Below are 14643 nucleotides of genomic sequence, written 5' to 3' on the forward strand. Positions count from 1 at the left end.
TGTGCATGGAACTGTTGTAGTTTGTATAAAGAAATGAGAAATTGAATACCATTATAAAGTGTATCTTTTGTATGTATGACCTGTTCTAAAAAGTTTCCATATAATATATACAAGATATAATATAGCCACTCTATGCCATCTCAATTTTATTCTGACTTTTATATGTCTCTGTATGTATATTACTCCACATATACATAATATAAATCATTCATTCTTGCTAATACATGCAATGTACATTAAAATTAGTGAGTATGATTCTACCCGCCTACTATCTTATATATTTTATTATATTATATTTTTATCCACTTCAATGTAAAGTTATATAACTTAATATATTGCACTCGCTACAGCTGCATAGAGTGTACAGCATATTAAGTAACCATGAATAATGTATAAAAACAGTAACTTACGCGTTCTTTCCACGGTAAACATGAGAGTATTTGTTATTTATAATATCTACTTATCTGAAGTTTAGAATATTCGTTTCAATGCAAATAATATACTAAAGAAGGGAGTTTTATATGAAAATGTTTAATTTTATAATATAGCTGGATATAATATGTACATTCTTAAATTTTAGCAGAGTGTAAACTGCTTAATTTTACTTCAAAAGGGCCATAATAGCTGCGAGATTAAAAGATTTCGTCAAAAGAAATAACTTATCCAAAAGCGAGAAAAATACAAAAAGCTTGCGTAATACAGCAGGTTTTTAGGAAAACGGCCTTGTTTTCAGTTCAAGGGGGCTCTTTTTTGTTTTATTTCTCTTTTGCTTGGTCCGCGGAATCCGGCTTATCGCATTAACGCCCGATTGTGACCCGAGTCGAGTATTTATTTGACATTTCCTGCAAAAAAAATGTGCAAATCACCTTTCTTAACAATGTCAACGTCTCAAGTTTTTATGCAAAGCTTTTTATTTTTCCTTGTGGCAATTTCCACAACCACATTTTAATATCGCGACATGATTGTACTTAAATTCAGTCTTATCAAGCTGCATGGACTGGCTAACATTTGTAATGAAAAACTGAGGAATGATAGCGCTTAAAAGTGATTAGCAGTGCTTCTTCATCGTCATTCTCATGACTGAGGTCATGAGAATGACGATGAAGAATGATGATGAAAAATCGTATAGATGCAATAACTGATTATTTAAACCCTCGCAGCATTTTAACCTCAAAACACATAAAATGACACATACTTCATAGTAAAAAACCAAATGCAAAAACAGATAATATCATTTATAATTAATTAATTATTTTATTCGACCAATACTTCACAAGATTTAAGAATGTACCATTCTAATTATTGAACATACATAATTTTGAAAAACACTTTCTGAGAAAATATATTATAACCAATAGAAAAATTCTTTTTTGAAAAAAGTAAGCCACCCCGGTAAGGAATCGAACCCTGCATTTCCCGGGTTTACGCCCCATCCGCGCATTACCTCTATGCTACGCGGTGACATACTAATTGCGACCAATTTTAACTATTGGCCACTTTTAATACCCACTCATCAGCGCATTGTATTTGTATTGATTTTAAATCTCCTTTTCTGTATTACAGGATAATCAATATTTTCCAACTGGAGCTTTGGGTGTCATGTTACGGATCATGTGAGACTTCTTACAAAACTTGACGTTTTAGAAGGTAATAGAATAAAAATAAAGTAGTGAATGACCTTAGAAGTTTTCTAGCCTACTATGTACTGTTTATTTTGTGTCTGTCAAAGAGTCTTATAGGTATATATATATTGTGAGTCACCTTTCTGCATTTTAATGTGTATTAATTAACCAGGTAAGGATTCCACGAAAGTTTACAAATTGTTTTAGAAGTTCCTCCATGATGTAAGGAATTGTTGAATTAGATAATGGGTTCGCTGTTCTTACATTATAAATATAATCAGTGACATTATAAACCTAGGTTTGATATATTTAAATATACATAATATGTTGTGAATTTATTAATAAGTAGATCTTCTGTTAGTATGCGATTTCCAAAAAAATCCTGTTAATGCAAGCATTTCTCATAATGTATACTTACTCATTTTAATTCATCTGATTTAATATATGTCATGTTCTTCATAAACAATAATTGCTGATTCTGATGATGTCTATAAATGATGAGAATCCCACCATATGCACTGGCTTGATGATGGCTTTTAAGTATACTTGTAGCTACAATGTGCGTCATTAGAACTTACTGAATGTTGAATCCTTGATAGTTATCGCGATACCTGTTTAGATACGATTATGTACTAAAGTTTTTACACATAACTAATTGTACAAAGATTCTTATGGTAAATATTTACGACCAAGAAGGTAAGAGGGATGTTGGAAATAGGGATTTAGCTCAAATTTAGCAATAATAAAATGATACATAATATATAGCTTGGAACGTGCTTTAGTCAATTATATACAGTATGAGTTATTATACAATATTTTAAATAATAGGGTCCCTTTTTAAAGTAGGTATTAAATAAATACACTGAATTAATACAAGAGATATTCGCTTTAAGAAAATATAATTTTGTTATTTTATTTATAAACCGCAAATTGCTTCCATATACGAAAATATTTTATAAGACCCCATATTCACGATACCCAAAAATAGCATATCTTGCAAAATTTTACCAATAATGCGATACCCACAAAAAATACAAAACCGAGGTGTTTTTAATGATGTGCTGGTATTTTATCGGCGAAAAGCTATTGTATAAATTTAATATATAACACATTCGAATTTATAACATTTCATTCAGCAGTCAAATCAATATCAGGACATGTTAAATATGTCTTGCCTTGTCAAAAACACACAAACATCAGGTTTCAATATTTGTACTAGGTACTAAGGCAGCGTTACAAAGGAAATTATTTTAATTGATTTAATTTCGTAAATTTAATAAAATATTTACTTGTTTATCCTTGTAACGTTCAAGTCATTCAACATAGGGTAGAAATATTAACATCGTATAACTTAAATTTCTTTTATTTTGTTAACTGTCAATTAATGGTGGAACTGCATTGTATTGTTGTTTTTATTTAATAAAACGAAATTTTTTTGTAGTACTTATTCCACTTTTATATAATAGATTAGGACCGATTTCGTCCACCTCAGAGGGACATTTTCAGTTGAAAAGAGTTGAAAATGTCCCTCTGAGGTGGACGAAACCGGTCCTAATCTATTATATAAAAGTGGAATAAGTACTACAAAAAAAAATTGCGTTTTATTAAATAAAAACAACAATCGTATAACTTACCTCAAAACAGCATTTAGACATTTCGGACCTTCAGTATGTAGATCACTCCTGTAGTGTATTTGCAGAGTAAAAATATTTATTATGATGATGGAAATTATTTTGTTGTTCTATATTGCTGCATAGCAGTGGCGAAGGCTCCATACTAGGCGATTATTTAAAGCCTACCTTCTAAGAAAAATATATCTTCAAGTATTTGATTTATATTAAAATAATTAAATAACAAAGAGATTGGACTCATCTGTTTGTTAAATAAAAATATGTATGCAAAATATAAAACAATTGAGTCATATATCGTCAAAATTTAGAATACCGTTTATTTTAGTTGAGTTTCGAATAAAAAATAAGAGGCCACAAGCGCCATCTATTTTTAACTGAATTAGCTTCGGATTCCGATCGACAGAATCCAAACTACATTTTGTATAGCTATGACGTCACATAACATCAAGCATGTCTGTAAATTTGAACAGAATCTATAAGCGCTACAGAATACGCTTACTGTAGGTCCTACACTCTTTAGGGATATGTTTATTGTCGATGTCTTTCACTTTAAGCATATAACAACTACATTAACTACATAAAATGATTAAAAAAAAATCTATTGCATTCAATGAGATATACCTAATTAAAAATTGATTTTAAAAATAAAAAATAATTGTATCTTGTGATGTGTCATTGTGTTGTGTACATATTCATCAGTAGCAATATCGGAATATCTCCTTATTACCCGTAAGTATATCTGACAAGTATATTTTTTTCTCATATCTCCACAGCCTACCTCTTTCAAAAAGTCACCCTTCGCCACTGCTGCGTAGTGTTGCACCCTTGGCAGTATCCGGAATGTGTTTCAGCCGGTGAAAGGAAGATTACGGACACGAAAATTTCGAACAAGCCATAATAATTGCTTTGATTTATATAGGTAAAATCAACAATTATTGCACTTATGTTTATTTTAACCTTTTCAACTTTCGAAAATGTGTACATATTTTTTTAATCTAAATACCTATATGTTTGTGTTTGATATTTTCGTGTGCGGATTTTTTTAATTGCATGTCTGAAATAACATCAAACCGTTTCAGCTTCGTATATCGTCTTTTCGTGTTCACATCCATATCAATAACTGACAGGTCTTTACACAAAATTTACTATCAAAAAATTACTAGCTAAAATGGAGGTCATTGTGTTCTAAAAACAAACCATCTACATTATCTAGTTCCAGAGTATATGTCGCAGCCATATTATGAAATGTCTCTTCGTATTAACAACTGTTATGAATGATTCGTCTTCTGGCAAGCGTAAAAAACACGATTATCTTAACAACAAGCTTGACAGGAAAGATGTCTTATCCTAATGTTTAAATACAGTATTTTTATTTCTTTTATTGTTGTCAAACTGTCGCCATATTATTATGAATAAAAAAATGAATGTATTGTTTCATTGTGTAGGTAGACTAGAGTGTAAAGAATACATACATACCTACTCGTACAAGTTTATCAAAGTTCGCAGCTGAAACAGTTAATGTCATTCTAATGGGTAGCAATCGTACCTACCTTCTTTTGTGTACAAACTTTGTAATGTCGTTTCGAATGAAATTATCGGAGCAGGAAGTGTAGGTGCTTAATTTATTTGGAAGCTACACAATTTTTGCATTGTTATTCTACAAAAGCTTTCGTAATAATAACAAGAGAGTTAGCTTTTTAATAAATAATTAAGTACACTTATTATTCTTACAGGTCGTGTTTTCTTGCGACATTAATTATTGTTAACCATTATTCGCCGAAATCTTCTGTGCTAAATAAAATTCATATATTTCAGGTATATACTTATATTGTCTTTACAGTGGAGAAAGAAGGTCATTGTTGCGTGGATGTTTGGAGAAAAGTTTATTGATCGATACAAGAATACAATAATACTTTCATAAGCGTGAGGTTATAATCGCCGGTAATGATGTACTGGTGAGAACGATGTGATCGAGAGATTGATTATATTTATGAACTGAGGGACTTGATTTGAGTAGAAAGACGGTTGATATCGAGTGAAGGACTCGTGACAATAGTGGTGCGTCTCGTGATGGACTCGATAAGTGAGTGAAGATTCATGTATTGTCCTTCCAATTTATACAAATGTAGTATATATTTTACAAGATATATTGTCGCAGTTAACAGACCATACTGATCTAGTTATGATTGAGGAAACGCTGACAATCGTTATCGCTCTATTGTTTTGTTTTGTCAACAAAACATACATATTAAAGTATGTCACTCGTTTAATGCTGAGTGGTATGATTGCTAAAATATTAATAATTATTCACCCCAAGTTTTTTTATGTATAGATCTTTCTTAATGTTTGTGCCAAAGATCTTGTGGATTTTACATCACGCAAGTAATAGTGATACTAGAATCATGCTGGTTATTCTTTGAATGCATATTATGGCAAACTGTTACGAACGATAATTGTTGTGAAATGGTACCTAATACATAATTTGACCGAAATTTTTAATGAAGAATCATCATTTATTACGAACAGCATTGCATTCTTAGTACTACATACCATCGTAACTCGGTATTCATTACCCCGACTAAACTATAGTCGCCCTTGCCGAGTCGCTAAAACCAATTCAATTAGAATTAATAGCACAGCAATATCCTATATTATTATAATGTAATCTTTGTAGGGTTACCCATAAATAATAGAAATTGTTTAAAATTATGATTTATATTTATTTACAATTAATAAAACATTTGATATACATTCTCACGTGGTATTTACAATTTGTACATTGCGGTTAATCTCATAGTTAATTAATTATACATTTTGAAATCTTAAAAATCATCTTTTAAAACTTTAAATACCCTATAATTTTATTTATAATTGATGATTATACGGGTAACTGTTGTATGGAAAAAAAATACTAACTATATTAAAAACATACATAAGTTTTTACACAAAAATTAATAAAAACTTAGAGAATTTCGTAATGTACACAAAATATAGGCATTGCTTATTTTTTTTTAAAAATATTTCGTGATTCCTAACTATAATATAATAATATGATAATATATGTACATGATAGTAATGTGACTTAAAACTAGCGAATTTTGTATCGATTTATCTAATACGTGATACCATATTGGCATGACAAATTATTTCGTAATAATTTTGAGTGTAGATATAAAACAGATTTTGGTGATGAAAATTATATCAAAATAATGTGAAAACATTTCTGTATCGTTTGAAAAACTGTACATATTTAATTAAAATATAATTAAAATGCAAACTTGGCTCGATCCGTCAATTCAATTTTGAAAAAAAAATGTTAGTAGAACAACCCAGTAAAGCCAAAACACATCGTTTGAAGATATTCAACATTTTATTTGTAGTAATTTTATTAATGAATGATTTTGTATTCATCACATAATATAAAAATTGCTTTACAACATTTTTATTGGACACATAGTGAGATTTATCAATTAATGCTTTCTACCAAAAATGACGTTAGAGTTTATATAATGTTATAAATTATAACAACACTAGATGGGAGTAGATAAAAGGTTGTATAATATGGGCAAGGAATAATTGGTGAAATTCCAAGTCTAAAGGGGTATAAATTTTTATTTGCAAAATCGTGAGAAGTGGAAGATAATTAGGGGTTAAAATGTTTCTAATTAATACAATATGATTATTATTAAGCCTACTTTGTTAAAGTGATAGAGTATTTTGAAAATATTACTTTCCCATACTACATAGCTCATTTATATAACCATAATACAGTATTGGTTTTAAGAATAACATTAAATGCCTATATAAACTAAAACGGTAATCAAACTTTATAAAACTCACCATTTGAGCAAAAAACGTGTCGTAAACCATTTTTAAAAGTGGTGAATACTGAAGAATGTACTCATAAACCATTATAATAAACTTAGGGTCAATTAAATTATATTAGTTGTAATAAATATTTTACGAGGTTATCAACTTTTTTTCTTTGTGTAGATATCATAATAATGAATAAAATTAGACTATTTCTGCAAACAAGATCTAACCCACACGTATTATAGCACTCAATATTTCAGAGACAATTGATTTAAAAAATGACACAATAATAATGAATTTTCTTAGAATTACACACGTTGGATATTGTTTGCAGAAATACGTCCAAATGAGCTGTAGCTAAGCGAAGTTCAACTCTTATATTATGAAAGTTTAAGAAACAAAAACAGTAGTTTATATTTTTTTTAAATATACACTAGTTATTAAAAATGTCATATCTTTCTTATATGTATAATTTCTAAGAAAATGTTGTTAAATGATATATAATATTAGTGTTCAAACAATATTTAAAAATACTCAGAAATAAGACATATTTTCTAAACTTTTCTTCTTCTTCTTCTAAAGGCCTTCTAGGAAACTAAAAATGTACTCTGTTCTCAGGTAAATCTCCATATTCCCACACACCGCTTCTATCCGTGGATACTATAGTGGTATACAGCGCCTTGAAATACTTACTAGTAATTAATTATATACCAGAAACAAGCCCGATTATATACAGGCCATGGTACTGAATTGAATATATTTTTATCTTCGAATGCAATGCGCTAACCTGCGCAATAAATGAAGATTTACAATATTGTATTCGAAGTAGGTATGAGCAATAATTAGCACTACGATTGAAGTTTACGGTTTTGTGTCATGGCTTGACTATTATTTGTATTGTATAAATAATTTTTTTTTTCATATGAACTACTCAAATCAACTTTAAACACAATTGCAAAATTACGAAATAACATATATTGTGATCAACATGCCACGAGTCTAGCTATTAGATTCGCAATTGCTATATGATTGACTGTTTTATATGCAAATTGAAATTTATTTTTAATACAAATTCAAAGTGTTATTATTAGTTTAACTATTATTGATGACTTGTATTGTGGGTGTACAATAAAGGGGATATTATATAGGGGACAAATAATAAGAAAATATTATACAATTTTCATAAGTCAATTAGACAATAGTACAATCAATCAAGAAACATTTGGATTTCATACTGATAGTACATTCCACATTTCATAATATACACAGCAAAATAATACAATCAATTTAAGAGCAAATAACATTTCCCTGAGTTCAAACATGAAACAAATGATTGTAGTTAAGAGTGCTCAACAAGCAGAAAATTAAAAAAGATGAAAAGATTTGTCAATTGGGGAAATGTTTCCTCATAATGGATAGAAGTTTACAGAATTACTTAGTATAACATCTTTGCCATGTTTGTTTTGAGATCTGAATTAATATAGATACATTACAAGAGAGCTTGTTAAAATATTCAGACATGTCTTACATTATGATGACGTATTATTGAGTAAATTTTCTCAATCATGATGTATTATAAACTCATCTAAGCAGTAAGTTTTATACAAAAAAATACATACTTAAACAATAATAATTAATATTCACATTTTTTTTGTATAGTATTGTATATCGTATATAAATAAACGTGTAAAAAAGTGAATTTTTTAAGTCAATTAAAAAAAATAATATTATAATTTTATAATGTTTGTCAAAATGTTACAAGGGGTCATGCTGTTTATTTAATTGAATAAACCCAAATAATACAATCAAAACTCTTATTGAAGAATAATATGTACTATGTGTTTTAAAATCAAATTGTGTATATTATTGAATAACTTATTTGAAGCAATATCTGTGAAAACTACGTTTGCATATTATATTTAATGTAGTCAATATCTATTATACAACTGTATTCTTTTATTTCATAAACTAAACACTGAAATTTTAATAACAAAAAGTTAAAGGGTAGTTCTTAGTTTTCATCATTTATTAGCAAAAAGAAAGATAAAAAGTTCAGTATTTTTAACAAAAAACAATACAACAGTAGGTATTAATTATATATAATATATAAAGCATCATAAGCATTAGTTGGGCCGCACATCTAAACTCGTTTAAAGCGTATGGGGTGAAGGTAAAATACAAAAATGTTGCACCGGCACATGTGCAAGAGCTGCTTTTTCATTAATTTCGGCTAGCCGCGTGACGTCACTATCCCGGTATGGCAATTGGGCTTAAAACCAGATATCCATACGCAGAGTTGGAATAGTGAATGAATGTGATTCATGCTTTTTCAAGTGTGTAGGCATACTATAGTAATATATAATCTGATGTATGGCAACGATACTTTGATAACTCATTTGTACATAAAAACTAAACAGAAAGGATATTATTTTATTCAATATAGGTACATCAGAAAAAATATAGCATAACGATGAAGTAACGATGCCCTCTATATAAATTTAGTGTCACGGGGCAGAGTTAATGGCGCTTTTACTCAAGCATGCGTGTAACTTACCTTTGCTGCATATGATGTAAGTATTTTTGTTTGGTATTTTGTCGCATTATTGTTTAAGAGTACCAGAGTAAAAATTGAAGGAGGAAAGATTAGACATTAATTGTACAACAAAAATAATAAAGGTATACATAACTTTTTTCATAATCATTAAAGTAGAGGCAAGTAATGTTGTTCTGAAAATTTAAGTGGCCATATAGTAAATATATTGGACATCTGAATACAATGACTTATGACTGACTGACGTTTTACTACATTTAAAGTGGAAATAGTTAACATGTTTTGGTTTATTTCAGTCCTAATTAATGCGTGGAAAAATAAAACCTTAAATTCAAAAGTGGTAAAGTGCCAGTAAGACACTCATGCTTTACCAGAAGCTTACCTACGCAAACCAGTTTGTATTGGGATGCCCGTGTGTATGGACAGGAAAACTGTAGCTCGCGCAAACTGAAAAGTGCTGTAAAAGTGTTTCGTATTTTTGCAGAAACTATGCCACGCAGGCAAGTCGGTAAGAGAACAAAAAATAATATCACATGGTATAGAAAGATGCATGAATCGAAAAATAAATAAGAGGTGAGCATGAATAGAATACTAAGTAGAAATGAGCATGACACATCACTTGAACGAACGAATCACCTGAGGCATCTAATAAAAAAATCGATAACCTTACAATTTAAAATTGGTGGGTAATTTTCACACTAGTACAAATTGCATATTTCTAATAGCTGAATATACCATTTTTTAAATAAATTGGTGTAAAATAAAATTATATTATATTATGACAATATTTCTTTAAGTATATGATTTAATATACTGTAATAAGAGGTTTCTGTAAATCGTGTGATTTTGAGGTGTTATAAATAGACAACTTTATTTTCTAGATAATTATTATCATTCAGTGGATAACAATATATTATGAGATACTAAAGTATGTACCTAATTTATCAGATTCAAAATTGCGAAAATGCATAGCAATGAAAAACTAAGGACAAGAAAATATGAAGACAGCAAATTAAAGCTTTGATATTTTACAAAAATTTAATAATATAATGTGGTTTTGTTTTATTTAATAAAATATAATATTGTGACTAAGCACAATTGCACCAATCTAGAGATATTATCTTTGCTTTCATTTTTAGCTAAGAATGGTTTTAGTGACCAACGTTTATTATTATCATATTTATAGCACAGTACCTACGGAATTATGTATTTTATATAGTATATTATTATATAGTGTGTAGTTGTGTGGGTTTGCGATAAAGTAGATAAATATATTTAATAATAAACAAAGAAGATCTTTAAATGACTAAACAAAATTAATGAACGTAAAAACCCCTTTACTGCCACGCCTAAAGTATCACTCCTCCCTTAAAACCGATAAATGTAAGTAGAGTAAATTTAACGTGCAGTAGGTAAGGGTTGTGGTGAATTTAATTCGCGTATGTAAAAGAGAATACCAAAACCTGATTACGCTAGATTAGAAAGTGGGTAGCCGCTACCATGCGGTTTTCATTAGACGCACTCCGGACAATTCGTACTTGGAAGATGCCTAATTAGTTTTAAATACATAATATTAACAGACATTTTCAAAATAACATAAAAAACTTTCCTGTACCAGGACAACTCAAAATAAAAAAATGTTACTTACCGAATAAATAAAAATTATATTTAATAATTAACATAAAGCATTTGATTTCAGATGTAAATACTAAATGAGGGTTTGCAATACCGATATTCCAGTATTTTTGACACAGAAGTCGCATCTCAATTCTCCATAATATGTCATTGACGTAGGTGAGTACGCTCTAAAACAGTCATGAGACGCACGGTCATGAGAGGCCGCGTTATAAGATATCACGTTTGATGGTTAACTTCACGTAGTAATTAACTATCTGGATACACAAAGTGATAAATGTGATATGTTTATCACATTTATCATTTTTTTATTGCCTTTGGAGTTAAGTGATGTTAGAATAGTCTCACAGGTGACGCATGGAGCACTGTGACGTAGAGGATTTGAAAATTTATAGAAGTTAGTCTATCTATAGATATGTATTAATTGGTTTGTTACGAAACACTGAAATATGGACGGCTAGATTGAAGTGGGTAAGTAAATTAATATTTAAAATAATCAAATATGGACATATTGTCAGAATCAAAATAATTTCAAATTTTAAGTAGAGCTTAGGGGTATTTTGATTGGGTTCCTCCTTTGCAAGCGAGAACAAAAAACGGTCTTTCCCTTTTATGCTAATTTTTCTACTTTGCAGTTAATTTAATTAAGTAAAATACGTTCATCGGAAAATTCTTTAGGTATGTACCTCTACGCTTTTCAGGTAAATAACCACACTTGAGCTATTTAAGCTTTCGTTTAACATAAGCCTGAATATAAATATCCTCTGCTCGAGGAGGCTTGCGAAAAAATCTGAGCTTTTAAAGAAAATAAATTGTCAAAGAAATTTTAAATTATGCGGTTCTTTGCAGTAATATATTAAAACGGCCGCCAAATTTGCTTCGGGAATCTTTTGAAATATTTTAATTTAATATTATTTTATTGATTGGACAGGTATAATATTATTATGTAAAAGATATATGAGAATTTTTTTTATTTATTTGATAAAAAACGATGCCTTATTAAATTTGAATGACTCTTTCAATCAGAATATTATTGTGTGGATATTAATTAAATTTTGATTAAGAAATATAAAAAAGAACAATTTACCATTTTTACTGTTTAGCAAAGGGCCTTTACAAAGTTGACGTAATATTAACAGATTTGCTTTTAAAGATAATGATATCATTAAAAATAATACTATCGACTGATTACGCATCCGGGTTTCACCTTTCGAAATCCTCAGGCACCATGCGCACTCACCAATGACAAATACACACTAACGCACAATACAGTTAATTCTCGTTTGTATAACAAATGAATACAATAAAAGATCGTGAAAAATTTATTACTAGTGTATAGTGGTACTACTTGACCTTGAAATTGCGTATATATTGCTCATGAATTACATAGGATAAATCTAATTATTGTTACCATTATTATTTTCGACTGCTCTTACATGAGGTCTATTGTATCATTATCTCTCGCTCGGCGTCGCTCTAACTACGTCATATTTTCTGTCAAAAATGTCAAACTACACACGTATGTAGTATATTTAGAACATTATATTATATCCATTGTTACTAGATACAGCAGTCCATTAAAATCTTATTAGTAACCATAAAATAATGGAATTAGCGTTGGAAATATATTAAATTAGAAATGTCACCAATTAATTATTATAAAGTCAAGTCTTTATCAAAAAACACATCGAAAAACAATATAACTATGATGTGACATACTAAACTTATTATTTCGATTAATGCAAATGTGGCTGTCAACGGACCCGTGTTACACAGTTTTCAAATTATTTTAATTCAGTAGCAATATATTAAAATGTTTTTCTCACCAAAAACTTGGGATACTTGTGATTTTAATTTAACTGTGTTGGGTTAAATAAAAAGGCTGAAACAATCGAACAAAATGTCTCACTCGATATTTTCACTCAATCTTGTCACTTCGTAAACTCTCTCCACATTGTATCTTGCTAGGGAATTTAGTACATCTAACAATAATACATACTGTGTATTATACTATTGATCACTGTTTTAGGTACTGTACTTCTGTTAAGCTCACAAATAAATACGCAATCATCTCGGACTTCAGTTCTTTACTCCTCCAATAATCACTATCACTTACATCCAAACTGATGATTACCACATCCCCAAACAAATATATTATTATTCAATAATATATGGATTTGAGTAAACGGATTATAATTGAATACGGTCATAAGCTTATATACTTAGTGAAAATATATTCATACAGAGATCATAGTATGTCACATGATACAAAACCACGTTTGATTTCCCTTTATAGGTGGCCACATTCTGTTGTTACTTTAGTTAACTGGTACTTAGATTTATTAGTTTCCAATAATTACAATGTGTTTTGCTATTTGTACTTCTAATTATTTTATAGTAATATGTCTGTCAAAGCAAAATATAATATTCCGTTTGCAATCTAGATATTCGGAATATATATTGTTTATGAAGGTAGTTGATTTTCAGGTAGTAGCCTCAGTTGTTGGTAAGACTCGATAATATAATTGAGGTGTCTAATTCCAAAAAGCGATAAGTCCACATTTGGTCAAAATCGAGAAAAAAATACGCACGTATTCTTTGTATAATTTTACACAATATGACATTGATCTATAAATTCCAAAACGTGAGAAAACCCTACGAAATAAAATATTTTAAGTATGGATTTATTACAAAAAGTCTGTGTTTAATATTATTTAAAGCTTGGTTGATTTTGTGCGTGTTTAAGTCAGCCAATAAGGGAACGTTCAACGTTGGAAATGGCGTCTCCCATGCTGTAGCATCCGGTAAACTCATGACAGTGCCACGGAAATATGTGCCTTATGCAGAATAAATTAAAAAGTGAGGTTCAAGTAGCGCTACGTCCATTTTTATTTTGCCTATATTTATTACATTTAAGAGTTTATCGGCTGAAACAAATTGCCATTTGGTTCTAATTTTGACATAGAATACAACAACAAAAAATAATCTCACGTTAAAACAAATGATTGAAGCTTGAAACATAAAAAACGTTGTTTCCCGCAAATATCGAATTGTGGACTTGTCGCTTTTTGTAATTAGATGCCTTAATATAAAATATTCCCCAAACTCACTCAAACGAAGGTTATACATAAACAAAATAAGTACCTATGTTATTTTTTAAGATATTATTACGAGTATATTGTGATGTATTATGGCTTAACTGTTGTTATACTATATAATGTAATTAGGTACCAATATATTAAAAAATAAAGAAAATCGATAAAGGTATACTATTATAATTAGGCGTTCGTAGAATCACAAGGCTTTGGTGATAATGGTTAAGCTATAAAAATATGTTACAGATATCGTTAGGTACTTTTAGATAGTTGATTTGAAATGATCTGTTTTCTGT

The sequence above is a fragment of the Rhyacophila brunnea genome, unplaced genomic scaffold, assembly GCF_057557595.1.
Source record: "Rhyacophila brunnea isolate RB1 unplaced genomic scaffold, BYU_Rbru_1.0 scaffold_15, whole genome shotgun sequence".
Taxonomy (NCBI): domain Eukaryota; kingdom Metazoa; phylum Arthropoda; class Insecta; order Trichoptera; family Rhyacophilidae; genus Rhyacophila; species Rhyacophila brunnea.